Genomic DNA, 18,939 nt, shown 5'->3' with positions numbered 1-18,939 from the left:
ATAACCCAAATTTTACAAAAATATCTAAAACTTTTCCGATATTTTTTTGTCTTTTCAAATTATTTTCAAAACTCAGTAAAATGTCAAACAATCTCTCTAAATTAACAGTTTGACTTTCAATTTAGGTAATTTATCATTACAGACAAATTAATGTCATTTTTGTTTTTATACAGGGAAATTGCTGTATAAATTATACAGTATTATTTTAGTTATTTTAAATTATATTTAAAACTCTGTAAAAATGACAAACAATATCTTTAAACTAACAGCTTGACTGTTATTTTATGTACTTTATAATTAATGACAATTTACAGCAACTTGTCTGTTTCATACCATAAAATTGCTGTATTATTCAGTGTTTTTTCCTGTTTTTTTAAAATACATTTAAAATTATCTAAATCAAAATAACAAATTGTAATTACTTGTGCACCTCGCTATATTAAGGTTTATGACCATACTAACAATTTTTTAAATGTTTTTTTATTTTATTTTAAAGTTGTAAGAAATTTAATCAGTTGTTTTTTTCCAGACTTTTTGATCCAAAATAAAACTGTTCAATTACAACCTTGAACATGTCTTGACATTTTATTAAAGGTGTTTAATTGTAATGATTTAGTGAAAATTCTGTTAAATAACATTGTTTTCTCTTAAACTTTTAGTGCACTTTATTGATGGTGTTCGATCATAATAAGATCTGAAAAGTCTGGTGTTGTTTTGTTTCTTAGTGTGTAACTTTATTGAACGTATTTGACAGTAATATAGGAAACATCTGTAAAATAACAGTGTTTTTCTGTAAACATCTTAATGAAAATTTATTTAGATTTATTATTTTTTATTTTTTTTTTAACAAATAAATTTTCCCGTAATTTTATGGTTTTTGTTTGCTAGCCATAGCTGCCAGTCATTTGACCTGATGTGTAAATCTAACACCCATGTTGACAACTGTAAATATTTCATCACTACAGTATAGTATAGTATAGTATAGTATAGTATAGAATAGTATAGTATAGAACAGTATAGTATAGTATAGTATAGTATAGTATAGTATAGTATAGTATAGTATAGTATAGTATAGTATAGAACAGTATAGTATAGAACAGTACAGTATAGTATAGAACAGTATAGTATAGTATAGTATAGTATAGTATAGTATAGTATAGAACAGTATAGTATAGTATGGTATAGTATAGAACAGTATAGTATAGTATAGTATAGTATAGAACAGTATAGTATAGTATAGTATAGTATAGTATAGTATAGTATAGTATAGTATAGCATAGCATTTTGATGGCATGTTTGTCCCAAGCACAACAATAAATTAATGTCACAATTACTCTTTATTAAGATATTTAAATATTGAATTATCATTTTCTATTTAGTCAGATAAATTGTTATGAAAGCACTTTCAAGTATTTTATCCAAAATTGATGCACTTTTCAAACTTTGAAAACTCTAGATTAAAATACAAACATATTTAAAGGTTTCCAGCACCCTTACAAACCCTGAACCAATCAGAATCCTTCAATTGCGCAGAATAATGATGACCATGCCATGCCTCTTCAAATGGCACCAAGTAATGATTAGCTTTATGCGCGATTAATCGCTTAAATGAAATGCATTATATCCTATACAATCCTTTCTTGTAGCCCCTCCCACAGAACATTAACAGCCAATCAGAAGCCCTGGATAAGTCAGAATGGCAGCTTATGGAGGTGTCAGAGAGAGTGAAACCTGACATGGCAGCTTTGCTCTCTATTGTCCACTGACCTCTAACTGAGGCCCCGCTTCTGTCGCAGCTCCAGTTTCACTGAAGGAAAGAGCCTTCCATTCTTCTAATGGGCCCTCAGAACATCATTCGGGCTCTGGCCTCCTTTAATCACTCGCAAAGGGCTTGCTATTGAGGCCAGGCCATTTAATACGGGGCGAAACCCTAGACTGTCACAGTCGGGATATATTGAGTGACCTGGATTATACAGTGTGTGTGTATCTGGGTGTGTAAAATTCTTACTTGGAAGGAAAAGAATTTTCTAAAAGAAAGAAAGTAAATATGTGGATACATTACAAATATCACATATGATTAGACATACATCTAATCAGACATACGAAACAGGGTTTGCATTTGCATTGAATTGCTTTCAAATGACAATTTGCTGTGGGCCCTGACTTTAAAGATTCAAAACAGTATTAATTAAAAGTTGAATAAAAATCAATAAAACTTCAATAAAAACTATGTGTAAAACTACAGTTACTTAAATAAGGAAATTTAAATTTTGTGTGAAAATTTGAATGACATGTTTAGCCACAATAAAATTTGTGTACCTTCCTAAGAAGCTTACAATTTGTCAAATTATGCCAAGACTGTAGTAATATTATTTATGTTTGCATTTAGGATGAAAAGAAAACACTATGAAAGTAGGTCATTTTTAATATAAAACATAAAATATAAAAGTTATTACGTATAGAAATTACAGTGTACTGGGAAGATTCCGTAGCCTTTTCATTAATATACATTAAAAAAGTAATTTATTCCTATCAGGGAAAAATTTTCATGTAATTTCCCTGATCCTCATCATCCTTCAGAAATGATTCTAATAGGCTGTATTATTCATTTTATTTATTAAAATTGTAAAACACTGTTAGGCTCAAAAGGCTGTTATCATCCATTTACATGGTTTATCAGCTATACTAATAGAGACGACTTTAAATCCGTTCCAGATCTGTTTTACATTACTGTGATGATTGGGTTTTAGGGTTGGGGTAGGGGGTAGACGTTAATAAAATATAACTAATGGGAAGTTTAATAAATAATTCTCATGGTTTATCAGCTATACTAGTAGAGAAGACTCCAGATTCAGATCTGTTTAAACATTACTGTGATGATTGGGTTTAGGGCTGGAGTAGGGGTGGATGTTAATAAATTACAATTAAGGGAAAATTTTCGGCCACAGTGGCACGTAATCTATAGCTGATTAATTCAATTAAATTCCATTCATCTTTATTTCTATAGAGCTTTTACAATGTAGATTGTGTCAAAGCAGCTTCACATAGGAGATTATAGTAAATTGAAATTGTGTCAGTCCAGTTTTCAGAGTTGAAGTTCAGTTGAGTTCAGTTCAGTATGGTTTAATTTTCACTGCTGAAAGTAATCATGTGGAAGTATGATAACAGCAATCTGCAGAAGGCCCCTACTGGCCCATATGTATCAGCTGACAACCACTAATAATGCACATTCAATTGAGTGATAACATTCGAATCAGCTGAACATTATTCAGGGTTTTTTTATGTTTACTTTACACAATTTAAATACAATTTAAAGGGGACCTATTATGCCGCTTTAAAAAGATGTAAAATAAGTCTTTTATGTCCCTAGAGTGTGTATGGGAAGTTTCAGCTCAAAACAAGCCATAGATGTCTGTGTCCCTTTTAGGATTTGATCCAAATTGTGCTGTTTTGGTGACTGTCACTTTAAATTCAACAGAGATTGTGCTCTAAGCACTCTTTTCAAAAAGAGGTGGAGCGATAAACACCTATGTCAACATAGTGACAGATTGAAACTCTAAAAGAAGGGTATAAACGAAGGTTGGACCCAGCTCCAAGTGAGCGGGCTTTGAGCTACAAGTGGGCTGTACAATCCTGGAGCTTTTATTTATTTAATGTCTACACCTACCCCAACCCTACACTCAACCTCAGTAACCTGTTGTGTTTTATTAATGTCTTATTTAAAAAGCCCCTATTATGGGTTTTTGAAAATGACCTTTCTTGCCGTGTGTAACACAGCTCTAAATGAAGTGAAACATTCAGCTAAGACTTAAATCTGAAAGTGCACCGCTTTTAAAACTATTGATTCATCTATCAAAAAGTCGGTTTAAACTAATCTTCTTGGTAACGAGTCTTTAGTTATGTGAGCATGACGTCGAAAAGGAACTCAAGCCCTGCCCATTTGTTGCGTACGCAGATCCGGGAAAATTGAAACCCCCGGCCTGCCCACAAACACTGTAGAAAGAAAAAGAAGACAAATACAGTAGCAGATCCCAGCTGAATCATGTCGCAAAGACGCTGTGCTCTGAAGTGTGAGGGAAAGTTAGTTTTATTTTCCCTACCCAAAAATAAGGCTGTGAAGAGTCAGTGGTTAAAGTTTATTTTTGCAAAAATACCTCAGCATTATAGCCCCAGCCTTGTGCTGTGTTCCTGTCATTTTTCTCATGAGTGTTTCACCAGTCCACACGCTTACAATAAGGCATTCGTCAGCCATTTGATAAAGGAAGACAATCAGAAAAGACTACTGATGTATGGGACTTTGTCAGAGCTTGACAGGAACTTTACAGAACACAGTTCATGGATCAGTTTGTTCCTCCAATTCACAAGTGTAAGTAACTTAAGTGTGATTAAATAGTTGTCTCATTGTTTTCTCTAGCCTGCAAAATATGTATTTAATTGAGTTTTGTTACTTGTAATCGCTCCACACAGCTTGTACTGTCTCTGGTTAAGTCTTTATATTCTCATATCACGTCTAAAACTAAGTTGAAAACGTGATGTTAGCTGCTATGTTTATAAATTTAAATGCGTTTGTGAACTCGTGATCCTCTGCCGTTTGTCATTGCTGTGGCCGCCGTCAGCTGAGGCGGTCACGAATTCAAAGTGTTTCTACAGACTTTTTCTATATAAAAACTACAGAGATTTTATGAAGTATGATTATAAAAAATAGAATAACCCGGAGGAAACCCATGCAAGCACAAGGAGAAAATGTGAACTCCGCACAGAAATATTGATTGGCCTGGTAAAGACTAGAATCAATGATGTTCTTGCTGTGGGGCAACAGTGCTAACCACTAGGCCGCCGTGCTGCCTATCTAAGAAAGGAGGAGGAGTAGGGAAGGAAGAGAGGATTCTACAAAACGAAGATGACTATGGTATGGAACTTAGGCTATTTATGGGGACTTGGGAATGGTCTAATTGGTGAATCATGAATTGAATAATGCAGGACCAACCGTTAGCAATCATAAGCACGTGATCCTCTCGAATTTAGTTTATAAATAAACTTCACTTAAACCCTTTATAAAAGTGATTTTTGCAAAAGAGGTCCCCTTTAATCCATTCTACGTCACAAAAATGCCATATAACATCTCTCTTGTAAAAAATAAAAAGTATACATCATCTAAACTCTGCTATTTAAAAATCTATCATTTTGAACTGAATCTGGCCACACGCTTTAAGACAGCACATGAATAAGTTCAGCTCACACAATGGAGCAGCGCAGCGGTTGAGAAACATTTACTTTGGGCTTTTGGACAGATCTCACAATGTCAACTTGTGTCTGTATTATTTCACAGCATGAAAACATCTCCGACCGTACCCACAACACAGAACTTAATAAAGTCTCCGAAAACCATTCAAGCCATATACTCACATATCATACCAGAGATATATGCCCTGCACTGACTCCTAAAATCTGGGTTTTTAAAACAAACACTGCGATTATGCACATCCCCGAATGTGTGTATTTATGTATAGGGGAAATAATCATTCTTTCACTGCTTTCTTTAATGCAATACAAATTTCAGGCTAAATTGAATATATGGGTCCGTGGAGAGAAGCCTGCTAATCGTGTAAAGCTTACCATTAACCTGAGGATCGGCTGCCAATTGAGCGAGGCGCAGAGCATTCTGGGATACCTTGCAAACACAGATTTGCATTCTGGGATGCCATGCAAACATCACACTCTGCCAGAGTTTAATCCACATGACAGGAAGGAATTTCTTTCTCTCGCTTAATGTCTCTCATTGTCCTTAGTGTTTTATTTTTGTACTCTTAAGAGCATAACATTCTTTTTTATACAGCGGCGCAAAAATGCATCTATATTTGCCAAGCATGGAACATCATTTTCCAAATAACTCTAATGCACGACTGACGTCAACATTTATCAAAACATCCCCAAATGTAAACCGAGGAATGCATGACTCCAGATGGCGAGTAAATGGTCGCATTTTGAGAGTTTTTTTTTCTGCCAGTACTGTGTGACTAGATTTTTTTAAACTCTTAAGTGATGACATTTGGTTGCATGTATGAGATACATCCTGAATGCACCAAAAAGGAATTGTCAATTGTTAAACTATATGCTGCAATAACCACTTATTAGCACTGCATGAGTTTGACTTACTGCATTTTTCTCGGACCAGTTGTTTTACATCAACTAAGAAGTACTGTTTAAGTTTTTTGCAGAGCTCTCTGATACAAATTAAAATACAGCAAATGACAAATAAAACTAGTAGTGAGACAGGTGTGGTTAAGAATGTTGTGGCTAAAACTGTCAAACTGATGTCAACAGAGAAAGATCGCCACTCCAGAGCAAAAGCAAATGGTCAGATTTTTTCAGCGTAGTCCCTTTATTCATCAGGGGTCGCCACAGTGGAATAAATCACCAACTTATCCCGCATATGTTTTACGCAGAAGATGCCCTTCCAGCTGCAACCCATCACTGCGAAACATCTATACACACTCATTCACATACATACACTACGGACAATTTAGCCCATGTCTTTGGACTTGTGAGAGAAACCGGAGCTCCCAGAGGAAACCCACATGAACTCGGGGAGAAAATGCAAACTACGCACAGAAACAGCTGACTGAGCCAGCCGAGGCTTGAACCAGCGACCTTCTTGCTGTGAGGCAATCGTGCTACCCACTGCGCCACCAGGAAGCCCAGATTTTGATAAAGATTTGGTAAAGATTTCAAAAATATGAATACATTTAAAAATCACTAAATTAACTCGCTAATTGTTCACCTTAAGAATAACAATGTGGCTAGCAAAATAAACACTGTAAATTTAGATTTCACAAAGACTTCAACCCAATTATGTTTTTTTTGTTTGTGAAAGTAATTAATGTATGATTAGTTACATTACTTTTACAAAAATTGAGTAAACCTGTTGCCTTAAAAGCAACAAGTTGATGAGTTAATTTATTTTATTACGCACATAATTTTGTTAATAATTTTAAAGCAATGTGTTTGCTCACTTCAAGTAAAGTAAATTATTTCATTTAAAAACAACAGGTTTAATTGCTTTCTTAAGAAAATTAAATTAACTACAATAATATCAGACTGCAGACTTGCATAAGCAAGCTGAGACATGCAGCCTCAGACACAATGCACTCAATGCAGCTAGTGACGTTACTGTAAGGGTGGGGGCGGGGTTAGGTGTGCACATTAAAAATATTGCATGCAGCCAGCTTACATCTGCACTTCGTCTGCAGCCAGACCCTTTTTAATAACTTAAGTTTATTAATAAACTTATTTCGACAGGATTATGTGCTTATGATTGACCACAGCTGGTCCTGCATTAGCAACGCAAGATTCACCAATCGGATGTTTCCTAACTCACTATAAATAACCTTAGTTATCTTCATCTTGAAGAATCCCCCCTTCCAACCCTACTCTTCCTTTTCCTTGACAGGGTGGCACGGAGGCCTAATGGTTAGCACTGTTGACTTGGAGCAAGAAGGTCATTGGTTAAAATCCCTACATGGCCAGATGTTTCTGTGTAAAGTTTACATGTTCTTCCTGTGCTTGCGAGGGTTTCCCCCCTGGTTTTCTGGTTTCCTTCCACAGTTTGAAAACATCTCTTCTGGAACAGTAGAGACTTTATAATCAATTATCAGCTAAGTGTGAACCCTTGAATTGCTTTATTCACAGTATTTGAACCAACTTAAAACAACTAAAGCATTTTTTTTTTAGTTTTTTAGGTAAGAAAATTTTCCAGAATACACCTGCCACAACTGCAGTATTGCTGAGCCCAGAAGTAAAGAGATCCACAAATTAGTTTTTTTTTTCATTATTACGAATTTTTACGACAAAAAAACACGTTTTAATATATTCATAACCATGTTTGTGCTTTACCATTATGCTTAAAAAAAAAAAAAAACGCTAAATTTCGCGATCTATAATCCCTATTGATAACTCCTGTACAGCAGTCCCACAACATTCTGTAGTGTAGTGTAGATGTAGTGCTGTCTCAATTCTTAGGGGTAAATTTTGAAGCCCTTCCCCTTAACCCTCAGCTGTAAGAGCCAAGGTGAAGTAGAAGGGGTACAAAAATAGTATTGTGATTTGGCCTAATTGAAACCACTGACAAAAATGTGGTATATATATATACATTATGTTAGTATCAAATATTTTAAATGAGTTTTTTAAATGCATCTGGGAGATAATCTTCTGCATATTAAACATATGCCAGAGTAATTGGCAGTTCATTCCGCTGTGGTGATGCCAGAAGGATAGCTACATTTAGTTTTCAAAGTGAACACTACAGGGCAGTATGATGGCGCTTCTTTTTACGCTTAATAGCTGACCGCTTACCTCCGTATGGACAACTTTCCCAATGTTACCAGTTTGTCCAGTTAGTTCGCCATGTACGTCGATGAACTTGAGACGCAGAGAGGTTTGTTTTCACTGACCACAACGATGGGGTTTAAGTCGTTTTAACGTCAGGTGGTTCCAGAAAGCAGGTAAGACAAAAACAGAATCCAAAAAATAAACAAGTAAACAACAAAGTGAGAATGTGGTAAAATCCCAAACCGTGGTAAAAATCAGACGAGTGCTTTTCTTTTTCTGTATTGCTTTTTAAACCTGTTGGTTGGGTTTAGAGAAGTGGGTAAGTGGGTCAACCTGTGCTTTTGAAAGCAATATTTGTTGGGTTTAGGGAAGGAGGATGGTGGGTCAGTTAGTCAAACAGTCAGTCGACAGAGGCCTCTGGTGGATTTATGCAAGAGTAGCAGGTATGAATGGCACTCGCGAGAGAAATTTGAGATGTCCGAAAGCATACACAGCGGCCTCTGGAGGATTTGCAGAAACAAAAAAACGCCAAAAATGTAGCTCCTAGGATGAATTTGGCACTCTCTAAAAATGTACATAGAGGTACATTTTCAGAAGGAGCCTGGGTTGATTTTTACAGATGGTTCGGTTTTTGTTAATGATAATAAATTTATAACTGGATCCCAACTTACATGCTACTTTTATCTCAAGCTACTCAAATGTTTTGTTATTTCTAAGAGACAAAATAATTTAATATTATTAATATTACATGTGCAGCGATGACAAATTCAGTGCTGCTGCCACCATCTGTTGAACTTAATTGAATCAGTGTCAGTGCTCTCAAATGTTAGTCATATTTTTTAACAAATAAACAATTATAAAGATCAGAGGCCCTAGATACACTAAGTTTATTTTCATTTTTAAACCGCTGTAAACCAACCACAACAGGTCTTAAGTCTCCACTGTGCTTTGATTTTATTTACAAAAACGGTTTAGCACACTAATCACATCAATTGCCATAAACGTGTTTAGCTTTCCTCTTTAAAAGCTTGTGTGTGAGGGTAAACAGAGTAATAACCGTTAAAAGCTGATGGTGGGAAGTCATTTGACGCCATCTTTCCGAAGTGGGCCTCAGGACCTGCTGTGTACACAAAAAGTGACAGTTCGGTCTGACAGTTGTGTCAGCCACACAGAGCCAATCAGAGATGATTGCAGGCCGCTCGACCCCGGTTTGATGACTCTATAGGAAATGAAGCGTGATTGCGGCCGAAAAACATCCAACAGGGCATCAGGCAACTAAAAGCTGTAGTATAAAAAAAAGAGTTCAATAATGCCCCTGAATACCTGCAGAAAACAAGCCAACCATTATGGCACATTTCTGACGATGATGCCACATTGAGCAGACCGGGACGGAGAGAAAGAGAGAAAATGTGCTTATTATGAGAATTGCATTCAGGCCACATTCTTTCCCAAGGAGTCAAAGGTCCACCGCTGTTCCCTTTAACATACAGAGGTGCTCAGAAACATAAAACATATTTCCCCATTATACTGTAACTACCAATCTCACCTTCCCTAAGGCATGCGTTTATTCTGACATTAAAACCTTTAGCGACTAACAAGCATTAAATACATTATTACTCGTAATTAGTGGGCTGAAAGGCAAATTTTAATGAGCACCATGACTTCTTTCTTAAAGTCTGACACATTTTTTGAAATTGCTTGTGACATCCAAATTGCCTCAGCACTTTTAGATATGCAGCACGGGTTCTGTCTGCAGAGCTCTGTGATCAGCACTTGTACAAAATCGATTCGGGTTCCTGTTGGATAAGGAGAGGTGTTACGAGGTTTACCGCTGAGCGCCTGGAGTAACTGCGACCTGTAAATGAGAAACCGCCGACACGTATTTCGGCACGAAGAACAGCGGAGCTCAGGCGAAGTGGCTAAAAACTACAGGCAAAAGCGAACATGTGCCTTTAATCTGGCTGTTTCCAAATGCCCCCTGGCAACCACAGCAAAGAGCAGAAAAACGTAAATGGATGAAATTATATCCATATGATTCAATGAGACAGCTAAGGGGAGACAGGTTTCTCATGCACTTCATCAGGGTACAAAATTAAACACAGCTTAGCTAAAACATTCGCATTACATAGTTTACACATATCATTTCCACATCCAAACGCCACTCGTTTTAGCAGCCAACTTCATCTGTTGCTAATAGGAGGCCTAATATGAATCAAAGATCTGGTTAATTTTGCACTTTCTCTCTCTTTGGGGTATTTCGGAAAAACATATTTTTTGGAACGAAGCTCAAGTCAATTCACATTCGATTATTGTCATGAATCTTTTGATTTTGCTTTGTTACTCTTACGCCCGCTGCTTTTGCATTTCAAAACATTTGATTTGTACCTGATGTGATGCGTACACCAATCCTCAGCTGACAAATGTTGTCCAGATGGGATCGAAGGCTTGGCCGATACACCGGCGGAGGAAGTAGTCATGTAAATGACTAGCAAAATTGCTCTGAACAGCCTTTTTTCTTCTCATGCAACACTGGTTCAACCAGATTGAAACCCATGTAGATTGTAGATGGGACCTTCACAGGAAGCAACCTATGATGACTAAATTGGGCCTCTCGCATAGTCATTACTCACCCCCCTACTTCACCTTTTTGAAGGAAATTGTATTGAAGGTGTATTATGGATTCTGACCTCGCCGCTATGGAAGTCGGGCATTATCAGCTTATGCTACATGTGGAAATCCTGAAGGAGAACATGCAGGAAACATGTGGGTCTTTATGGGAGCACTTAACCCAACATTGATCTGAGGTACATCGTCAAAGTGTTACCAGCCAGGAGACAAAGCATCCAGCAAAACTAGCTGTGGCCTAAGAAAAGGTTCAAATTTACCTTTCCAGGTCAGATGCTGCTTCTTCAAGTTCCTTCCTAAAAGTCATGATCAAACATGAACTTTCTTTATCCTCCCAAACCTGCTGCAGTAATCTGAATTTATGACAAGGTGGCATGATCACTAATGCTTCCTGAAGACAGATTATTGCAGTAAAAGTCATCTTTGTACCATAAGCTTTTTATGAAATGCATGGTCATGTTTCAGGCTTCATTCCAACATCATCCATTCTGATTTTAGTGGTTTAGTGGTTTATGGGAAAATAGTTTTCTTTTACAGCTACCAAACTGTATTGAAACAATATGAAGTGTTTATGCAATGTGAGTTTAAGATCCTGAATCTATCAGAGATAACCTGAATCACAAATACAGGGTTTTTCCTACCTGTCCTTTCAACAAAGGTGTAGATGTCACTGCATCACATTTAAAAACAACAATACAATTCATTATTATAATAAATAAACTATTTAACAAGGTGAAACGCCTCACTTTAGAACTGAGGCAGAATGCAAAGAGTGTAATGTTGCTGGTGTGTTTATACTGTTGTGTTACATTAAGCTGCTATTATTGTAGTAAGATGAATCAAAAGATAAAAGATAAAATCCCGACATACAGATTAATGGAATCATTTATCTTTGCATCACAGAAATAAATGACCTTTTACAAATATATTCAAATAGAAAACAAGTATTTTGAATCATTTTAAATTCAAGGCAGGGTTGGGTGATGTCGACCAATTTGACATTGTATGATGTCTAATGTGAAACATTGTAATGGACGATGGCATCGTCATCGTAGACGGTGGTGAATTAATTATTTGTAAATACTTAATTCATAACAAATAATTATTTGTAGCCTACAATTTCAACTACCTGACCCCCATGGTCTTTGTTTTACCCATACTTAAATCATAAATAAATAAATTTAAGTTACACACAAATTACCACCTGTCAATCACTTTTTCCGCGGGGCTCTGGCCTGAATAGTCAGAGTGATCTGTGTCGTTATAATGGTGTCGACAAACTTGGTTGGTAAAAAGGTGTACAACCAACAGAAACCAACCAACAGTATCTGAGGTTTTCGCTAAAATGACTAGGTACAAGCGTGAAAGTGAAAGATTGAAGCAGTGTACTGACGCTGTGACACTTTACCTGATAGATTCAAAAGACCAAGTCGTTAGATAGAGACAAGATTAATTAAATATCACATTTAACAACTACAGTGAGATGCAATCCAGTGGTATATCCTTTCTAAACTGTCCGACGTGCACTGCTCTCTGGGGTTTTGTGCTCAATGCACCCGCTGACTGCCTGGAGCTCAGACGTGCGCATATGCTGCAGTGCATGAGAGTGTGTGTGTGTGTGTGTGTGTGTGTGTTTGTGTGTGTGTGTGTGTGTGTGTGTGTGTGTGTGTGTGTGAGTGAGTGGTGACGTGATGTGCATTTTCAGCAGTATAGTGTGGACGGTAGACATGGGCTGGTATAAGATTCTGACGGTATGATAAACTTGGATAAAAATATCATGGTTTCACAGCATATATTCTTTTTAAATGTCTGGGTGAAAACAAAAACTTTTTTCCCCATTGAAAACAATATATTTTATTAATTGAAAGATTTAAAATATTTTGGAGCAGTAAACATGTCAGGCTAAATTATTCACACAGAATAAAATAATAAAACACTGATTTTTTTACAATTTAAAACAGCATCTTTGGATATTTTTTTCTGCTGAAGATACTGTTGTCCTAAAAAAATGTAAATAAAAAATCTTACACACACCTCAGGAACTGTATAACAGAAAATTTTGGCGGTTTTAAAACCTTGACTTTTCTAAACTGCGGTATACCTTAAAATCGGTTATCATCCCATGCCTAGTGGACAGAAGTCTGTTCAGAAATGCGAGATGAAACACCAGTGTGGACGTAGATGATTTTCGTTCTAAAATGTAATTTTAAAACTAAGATGTATTAGTGTAAACTGGGCCTAAGTGTGTATTTTACACGAGTGGGTTGCTGCTGCGATGGGGGCGGGGCGAAGGATCGGGATGCCAGCTCAACATTGTGATGTCTATCGATCATCGGCGATAGACGATGGTATCGTCTATTAACCCAATTCTCATTTAATTTATTACAGTTCCTGTTCAATTTTATTTATATTTAATTAGAATCTCCTTTGGTTCTACTTTATATTAAGTGACCTTAACTACTACTGTAGGTATGTACATAAAAAATAAGTACAATGTATTGTGTTCATATCGTATTACACAATTGCACAATATCGTATTACACTATTGACCCAATTCTCATTTAATTAATTACAGTTCCTGTTCAATTTTATTTATATTTAACTAATGTACAGTAAAAACAGCTTTGTTGAGCATTAGAATCTCCTTTGGTTCCACTTTATATTAAGTGACCTTAACTACTACTGTAGTTATTTACAAAAAAAATAAGTACAATGTGTTGTGTTCATATCGTATTACACAACACTTAAGGGGCTATTGAGGTGGGATTTTGGTAAGGCTGGACACAGGTTTGGTGGTATGAGTTGGTTTAAATGTGGATTAAGACTGTAAGGATGGCTCAACACTGTGTAATAAACAAATGTAATAACAGAATTTTCTTTTCAGCTTAGTCCCTTTATTAATCTGGTGTCGCCACAGTGGAACGAACCGCCAACTTTTTCAGCATATGCTTTACTTCCAGCTGCAACATGTCACTGGGAAAGATCCATACAAACTCGTTCACACACATATACTACGAACAATTTAGGCCTACCCTATTCACCTATACTACATGTCTTCAGAAAGTGTGTGTGGGGGAAAGCGGAGCTCCCAGAGGAAACCCACACGAACACGGGGAGAACATGCAAACTTCACACAGAAATGCCAACTGAACCAGACGGGGCTGGAACCAGCAACCTTCTTGTTTTTAAACAGTAGCATATCTGTTTTTTTTTAAGAACTAAAAATGGAAAATAAATGAAAAATATAATCTTTGGAGCTCTACAGACCCGAAGACCAGCTCCATTAACCAAAATGTCAAATTGATTAAAAGGAACACTCCACTTTTTTGGAAATAAGCTCATTGTAAGAGTAAAGCTTTACATGGGGAAATGATCATATCATCTCTCTGTTTTTCTTTTTTAGATGCTAATGGTCTAATTCGATTCAAGGATCTATGCTAAGCTAAGCTAAACCTGCTCCCGCCAGATCTGGAGATCAGCTGACTGGATTTTAAAATGGTAAAACTTAACTGTTTAACTCTAGGTGACTTGTAAAAGAAGTCTATTTCCCAAAAAAATAGTGGAGTGCTCCTTTAATCAGTGTTTTTTTTTTTTTGTTAAACCGAACACCACAAAAGCCAAAAGAAGTGTTTTCGGTTTCTCTGCAAGTACTGATGGACAGCAGGCACAATCTGTCACTCCAGTAACCGGCCTCTCACTCTCTCTCCTCTAAGCATCTCTAATAGCTAATTAGAGAATATTACACTCGCCCCGATGCCTTCACAATACCAGCGGGCCATCAATTATCTCCCCGTTTCGTGCAACATGAACCAGCACACAGTGAGATGCAATGAAACTCCTCAACATGATATGTGCAGAGTGTTCATGCCTGCGGAGGGACAAATCCAAAGTTTGACGCAGAGGCATCTCAGTGTCCATTAACGTCCGTCAGTCCCCATCTACTCACTGACACCTGCTAGCGTTCGCTTCCCAGCAGCGGTGGTGGATAACATGACAGAAACGCTGACTTTAATCGCTCAGAAACTTCCTCTTTAAGCCAGAAGCAAGTCACTTTTAATGTGTTGGAGAGTGAGTTTCGCCCTTTTATACTTGATTTATGGCACTTTCTGACATCATGTAAACTCATAATTCTCATATGTGAGCTATTTATTTTTTTTTAAACTGTCTGTCAGGGTCATGCTATACTTCATCAAGTTCAGACGTGGTGCAAACTGTAGACAAAATACTTAAAAAGGCCACAACTCATAACATTTCTCATTATAAGACTGTCAGACACATGCATATTATAAACCCTAAATGTTTTTTCAACAGGAATGCATTTCAGTATGTGACTTAAATTGAACTAAACTGCCTTTAATTAACAGGGAATAGTTCATTGAGGGTTTTACATTAGCAAATGTTATCAGTAATATGCACATACTTGCATAAATCTTACATATTTAGTCAAAATCTGGTTTATTATTCTCAAACAAATAATAATTTTACGTGCATTAAAACTTTCCATTATTTTTTCTTTATGATATATTGACTGATGCATTATAATCCTACACAGAATGTACTAAAGTAATGATAATATTTAATTTAAAGACATAATTAGACAATTGTTCTTAAGAGAAAACCTGAAAGGTGTTTCAAAATATGGAATTTCTTTATACTGTAGCTGACTCAAGCTATGCAGAGCTAGTGTTTCTTCCCATACCATTAAACTTTCGGTGAACGGTTTATATAACGTTTTTAATTTTATAAGGTTCCTTTTACAGCATCAATGGTGTATTGTAGTTAAAATATAATCAGTTAAATAGACTTCAGCATTCATTTAGTTGTTGAAGCGTAAACCGAGATTAAAAGCTGTTCACGCGCACGCAATTTTTTCTTTATTAGTTTTTCGTGTAACAGAGCCCAGCTAGCAAAGTGCTATGCAAGTAAACCTCACTTCTCTGACCTCAAAAGGTGCTTTAGAGACAGATGCTAGAGGTCATGGTCTTTAGCCTCCTTGTTAGAGCCGACTCCTATACAAAGAATCACCAGTTAAATCCCAGCTCATCATTATGATATGGGGATGGTTAGGAGGCCATGATGGACAGGGGCAAGTCGGCAAATTTGGCCAGGATGCCACGGTTAAATTCTAATCCTTTCTGAAGGAGGGATTTTTAAAGACCACAGAAAGTCAGGACCTCAGTTTGATGTCTAACCCGAAAGACAGCACTCACTGAGCAGTATAGAGTCCTTTTCACTGTACTGGGGCGTTAGGACCCATTATTGTCCTTATTGGCCCTCCATAGTTTAGGCACACTTTTCCAATTGGAACTGATGTTTTTCATCAGATTGCACCCCAGAAGTCATCATTGTGCCAATATTCTTCATAAATAAACCTTTTTCATATGTCTAAATAGTATGGAGGGTGATTGGTGGCAAAAATATTTAAATGAAACCTGAAATTTGTCAGCATGCATATCTGTACATGCCAATATGCTTTACAGATAAATATGTCTAATATTTACTTCTATGTATCTCGACATAATATAACCTCACATTTGCAAACACAATCACATATATATTTATATAAAGAAGTGCACTTTCATCAAACTGCATGCATTTAATTAAATAACTATGTCCTTAATGGCCCTCCATAACTTTGCTCCACTTTTCCATTAGAAAACTGCCCACTTTTTGAGCTGCAAGCTTCATATATTGCAATATACTGACTACATAAAATAGCCAATAGGTCTGGTGAACAAAACCGTCTTCAGTGTTTTTAACTTAATTGGGGTGAAAAACTGATTCCAAGATGGCAGCTTAAACAACAGTTGCGTTAATCAGATAGCCCAGGCTACTGTATTCAATTATCATTATTTATGACGAAGGAGCATTTTATCCTTTGTGGTACTTGCTGCACAGTTTGCTTTGAGTTTAGACTTTTTGAAGTATTCGATCACATACCTCAAAGGAACACGAGCAGGAATAAAAATCTATTTAAAGAATCGATAGTGGCAAAGTGGCTCCTTCAGAATGTTCACTTTTGTATATGAAGGATTTACTGTATATCCCTGACAAATACTATATGTTTTCCTTTCACTGTGTTCTTTAAATTGTAAGCTTTACAAGACAACTGATGGAATAAAGACATTTAAATGTTCAGATTCGTGCTATTAAACCTTTCCATTCATTTCTTTTAATAATCTACTGAATGATGCATTATTATCCAGCACATGCATTGGCTTAATACCGAAAAAGGGCCAAATTTCATAACATGTCTCATTATATGACACTGTCAGACACAGCATAAACTCTCCAGACTAGGGTTGTAACAATATACCGGTATGACGGTTTACCACGATTTGAACGTGCACGATTATCATACCATGAACAATTTCATATCAACGGTTTTAACCTTTAACGGTTTTCTGTCTCCTTAAAGACCGAGACAGCCGCCCGCGGCTAAAAATAAGTTTAATAAGTCTTAAATGTTTAATAACTTTTGATCCGCTGATCCGATTCATACAATTCAAAGATTGGCATAAAGAAGAGAATCTCAGCTTTCCAGTGCTGTATCACATAACATTCGCGGACTTTCAGAGGCTCCGGAATCAGTGCGGTTACGTCATCAACATTTGACAACGCTGATTTGACAAAGAAACGCTCGTCACTGTGTCTCCGGACAAATCAGACATGATACATTGATGCATTGTCCCTCCTCCATGCCCAGATTGGTTTAAACTCGCTATATCACAACCAATAAGCATAGGTTTCGCTTTTGTTTGTGGACCAAGCTTTTTGAACAACACGGAATGAGAGATAGGCATACATTTCTGCGCGGCTAAATAAAACGCAAAAAAAAAAGTTTTGCATGAAATAATTCTCATACTAAGTACTTTTGCATGCACAGCAGCACAGAAACATGACAAAACAGTGACACAGCAAAGACGAACTGCTGCTCTTGCTTTTTTCAAAAGACACAAATGAAGATGCAGCTGTTTGTCTGCATTGCAGACAACCATATCCAAATCCATATCGATAGACAACCATATCCATGCTGGCACATAAAACCTAAGGATGTTCCATATTGAATCTAGTTTCGTTATGTAACTATTTATAGTATAGTAAATATTTATATCTATTTTTTACTGAGGATTTGCACCATGTTTATTTGGACTTTATTTGGACTTTGACACATTATTTATTATTTTCTTATTTTTATTTGTTCATTGTAAGTGGTGTTGTTTATAGTAACTAAAAATATATTATTTGGAAAAAGTCAAATTTGCTTCACTGTTCTATTATTTTGTAACATTTGTAACATACCGTATACCGTGAAACCGTCAAACCGTGGTATTGTTTTAGACGATTATCATACCGTGAAAAATTCATACCGTTACAACCCTACTCCAGACCGACTGTATTTCTCTTGCCTTTTCTTTCCGCTCCTCCACCCATGTTATGTAGAGTTGACACAGCTGGCTCCCTCTCATGCCCACTCTATAAGCTTCTCTATATCTCCAACCTGACAACAAATGAGCATCCTAGAGTACCTTTGTGTATGCCAAACCAAACAGCTCTACGCCAAAGTCTTTGTGAGATTAGTGACCAAAACAAAACCATTCAACTGGACAATAGGTCACTATGGCAGGATACAGTATAAAGTATGTGTTAAGTGTTTAGTTGATCCGAGTGACATCTGGCACAGTTGGATTGAAGAGTTGAACATTTACGCCTTCCAGATAAGTGATGAAATTCAACTACGATAGAGAGAGAGCTTGCGCTGTAGTCTTTTGGGAGCCTCATTGTTGCGTTTGTCCTTCAGGATTGTCTTGTTTTGTTATTTTCTGCTCAGAAGTGCAGCGAAAGAGCAATTTTTCAGGTCATATTTCAGAGCAGAACACGTTAATAATGAGATGTCATACAGAGTGACTCCATATTAAATCATGTGGGCTCACAGTGGAATATGAGGCATGGTGTTTTGCACTGAAAATAAATATGTACGTAATT

At 36.6% G+C, this 18,939-nt stretch overlaps 1 protein-coding gene and 2 long non-coding RNA genes across 5 annotated transcripts in view; 1 reads left to right on the top strand and 2 right to left on the bottom strand.

The window, feature by feature from the left end:
* The window catches only part of LOC147842616 (uncharacterized), a 1,013,036-nt gene that overhangs the window by 396,301 nt on the left and 597,796 nt on the right, over nucleotides 1-18,939 (bottom strand). The gene's annotated exons all lie outside the window — the stretch shown is intronic.
* Nucleotides 1-18,939, bottom strand: part of glis1b (GLIS family zinc finger 1b) — a 147,649-nt gene that overhangs the window by 47,523 nt on the left and 81,187 nt on the right. The window lies entirely within an intron of this gene.
* Nucleotides 56-6,847, top strand: LOC147842617 (uncharacterized). The gene is made up of 3 exons (XR_015497790.1): nucleotides 56-989; nucleotides 1,251-4,470; nucleotides 4,522-6,847. It is a non-coding gene; the product is annotated as an uncharacterized LOC147842617 (long non-coding RNA).

This window comes from Danio rerio, chromosome 8 (assembly GCF_052040795.2).
Source record: "Danio rerio strain M-AB ecotype USA chromosome 8, GRCz13ab, whole genome shotgun sequence".
NCBI classification, from domain to species: domain Eukaryota; kingdom Metazoa; phylum Chordata; class Actinopteri; order Cypriniformes; family Danionidae; genus Danio; species Danio rerio.
Note: the sequence above shows the minus strand (reverse complement) of the source record. Positions and strands in the feature narration are given on the sequence as shown.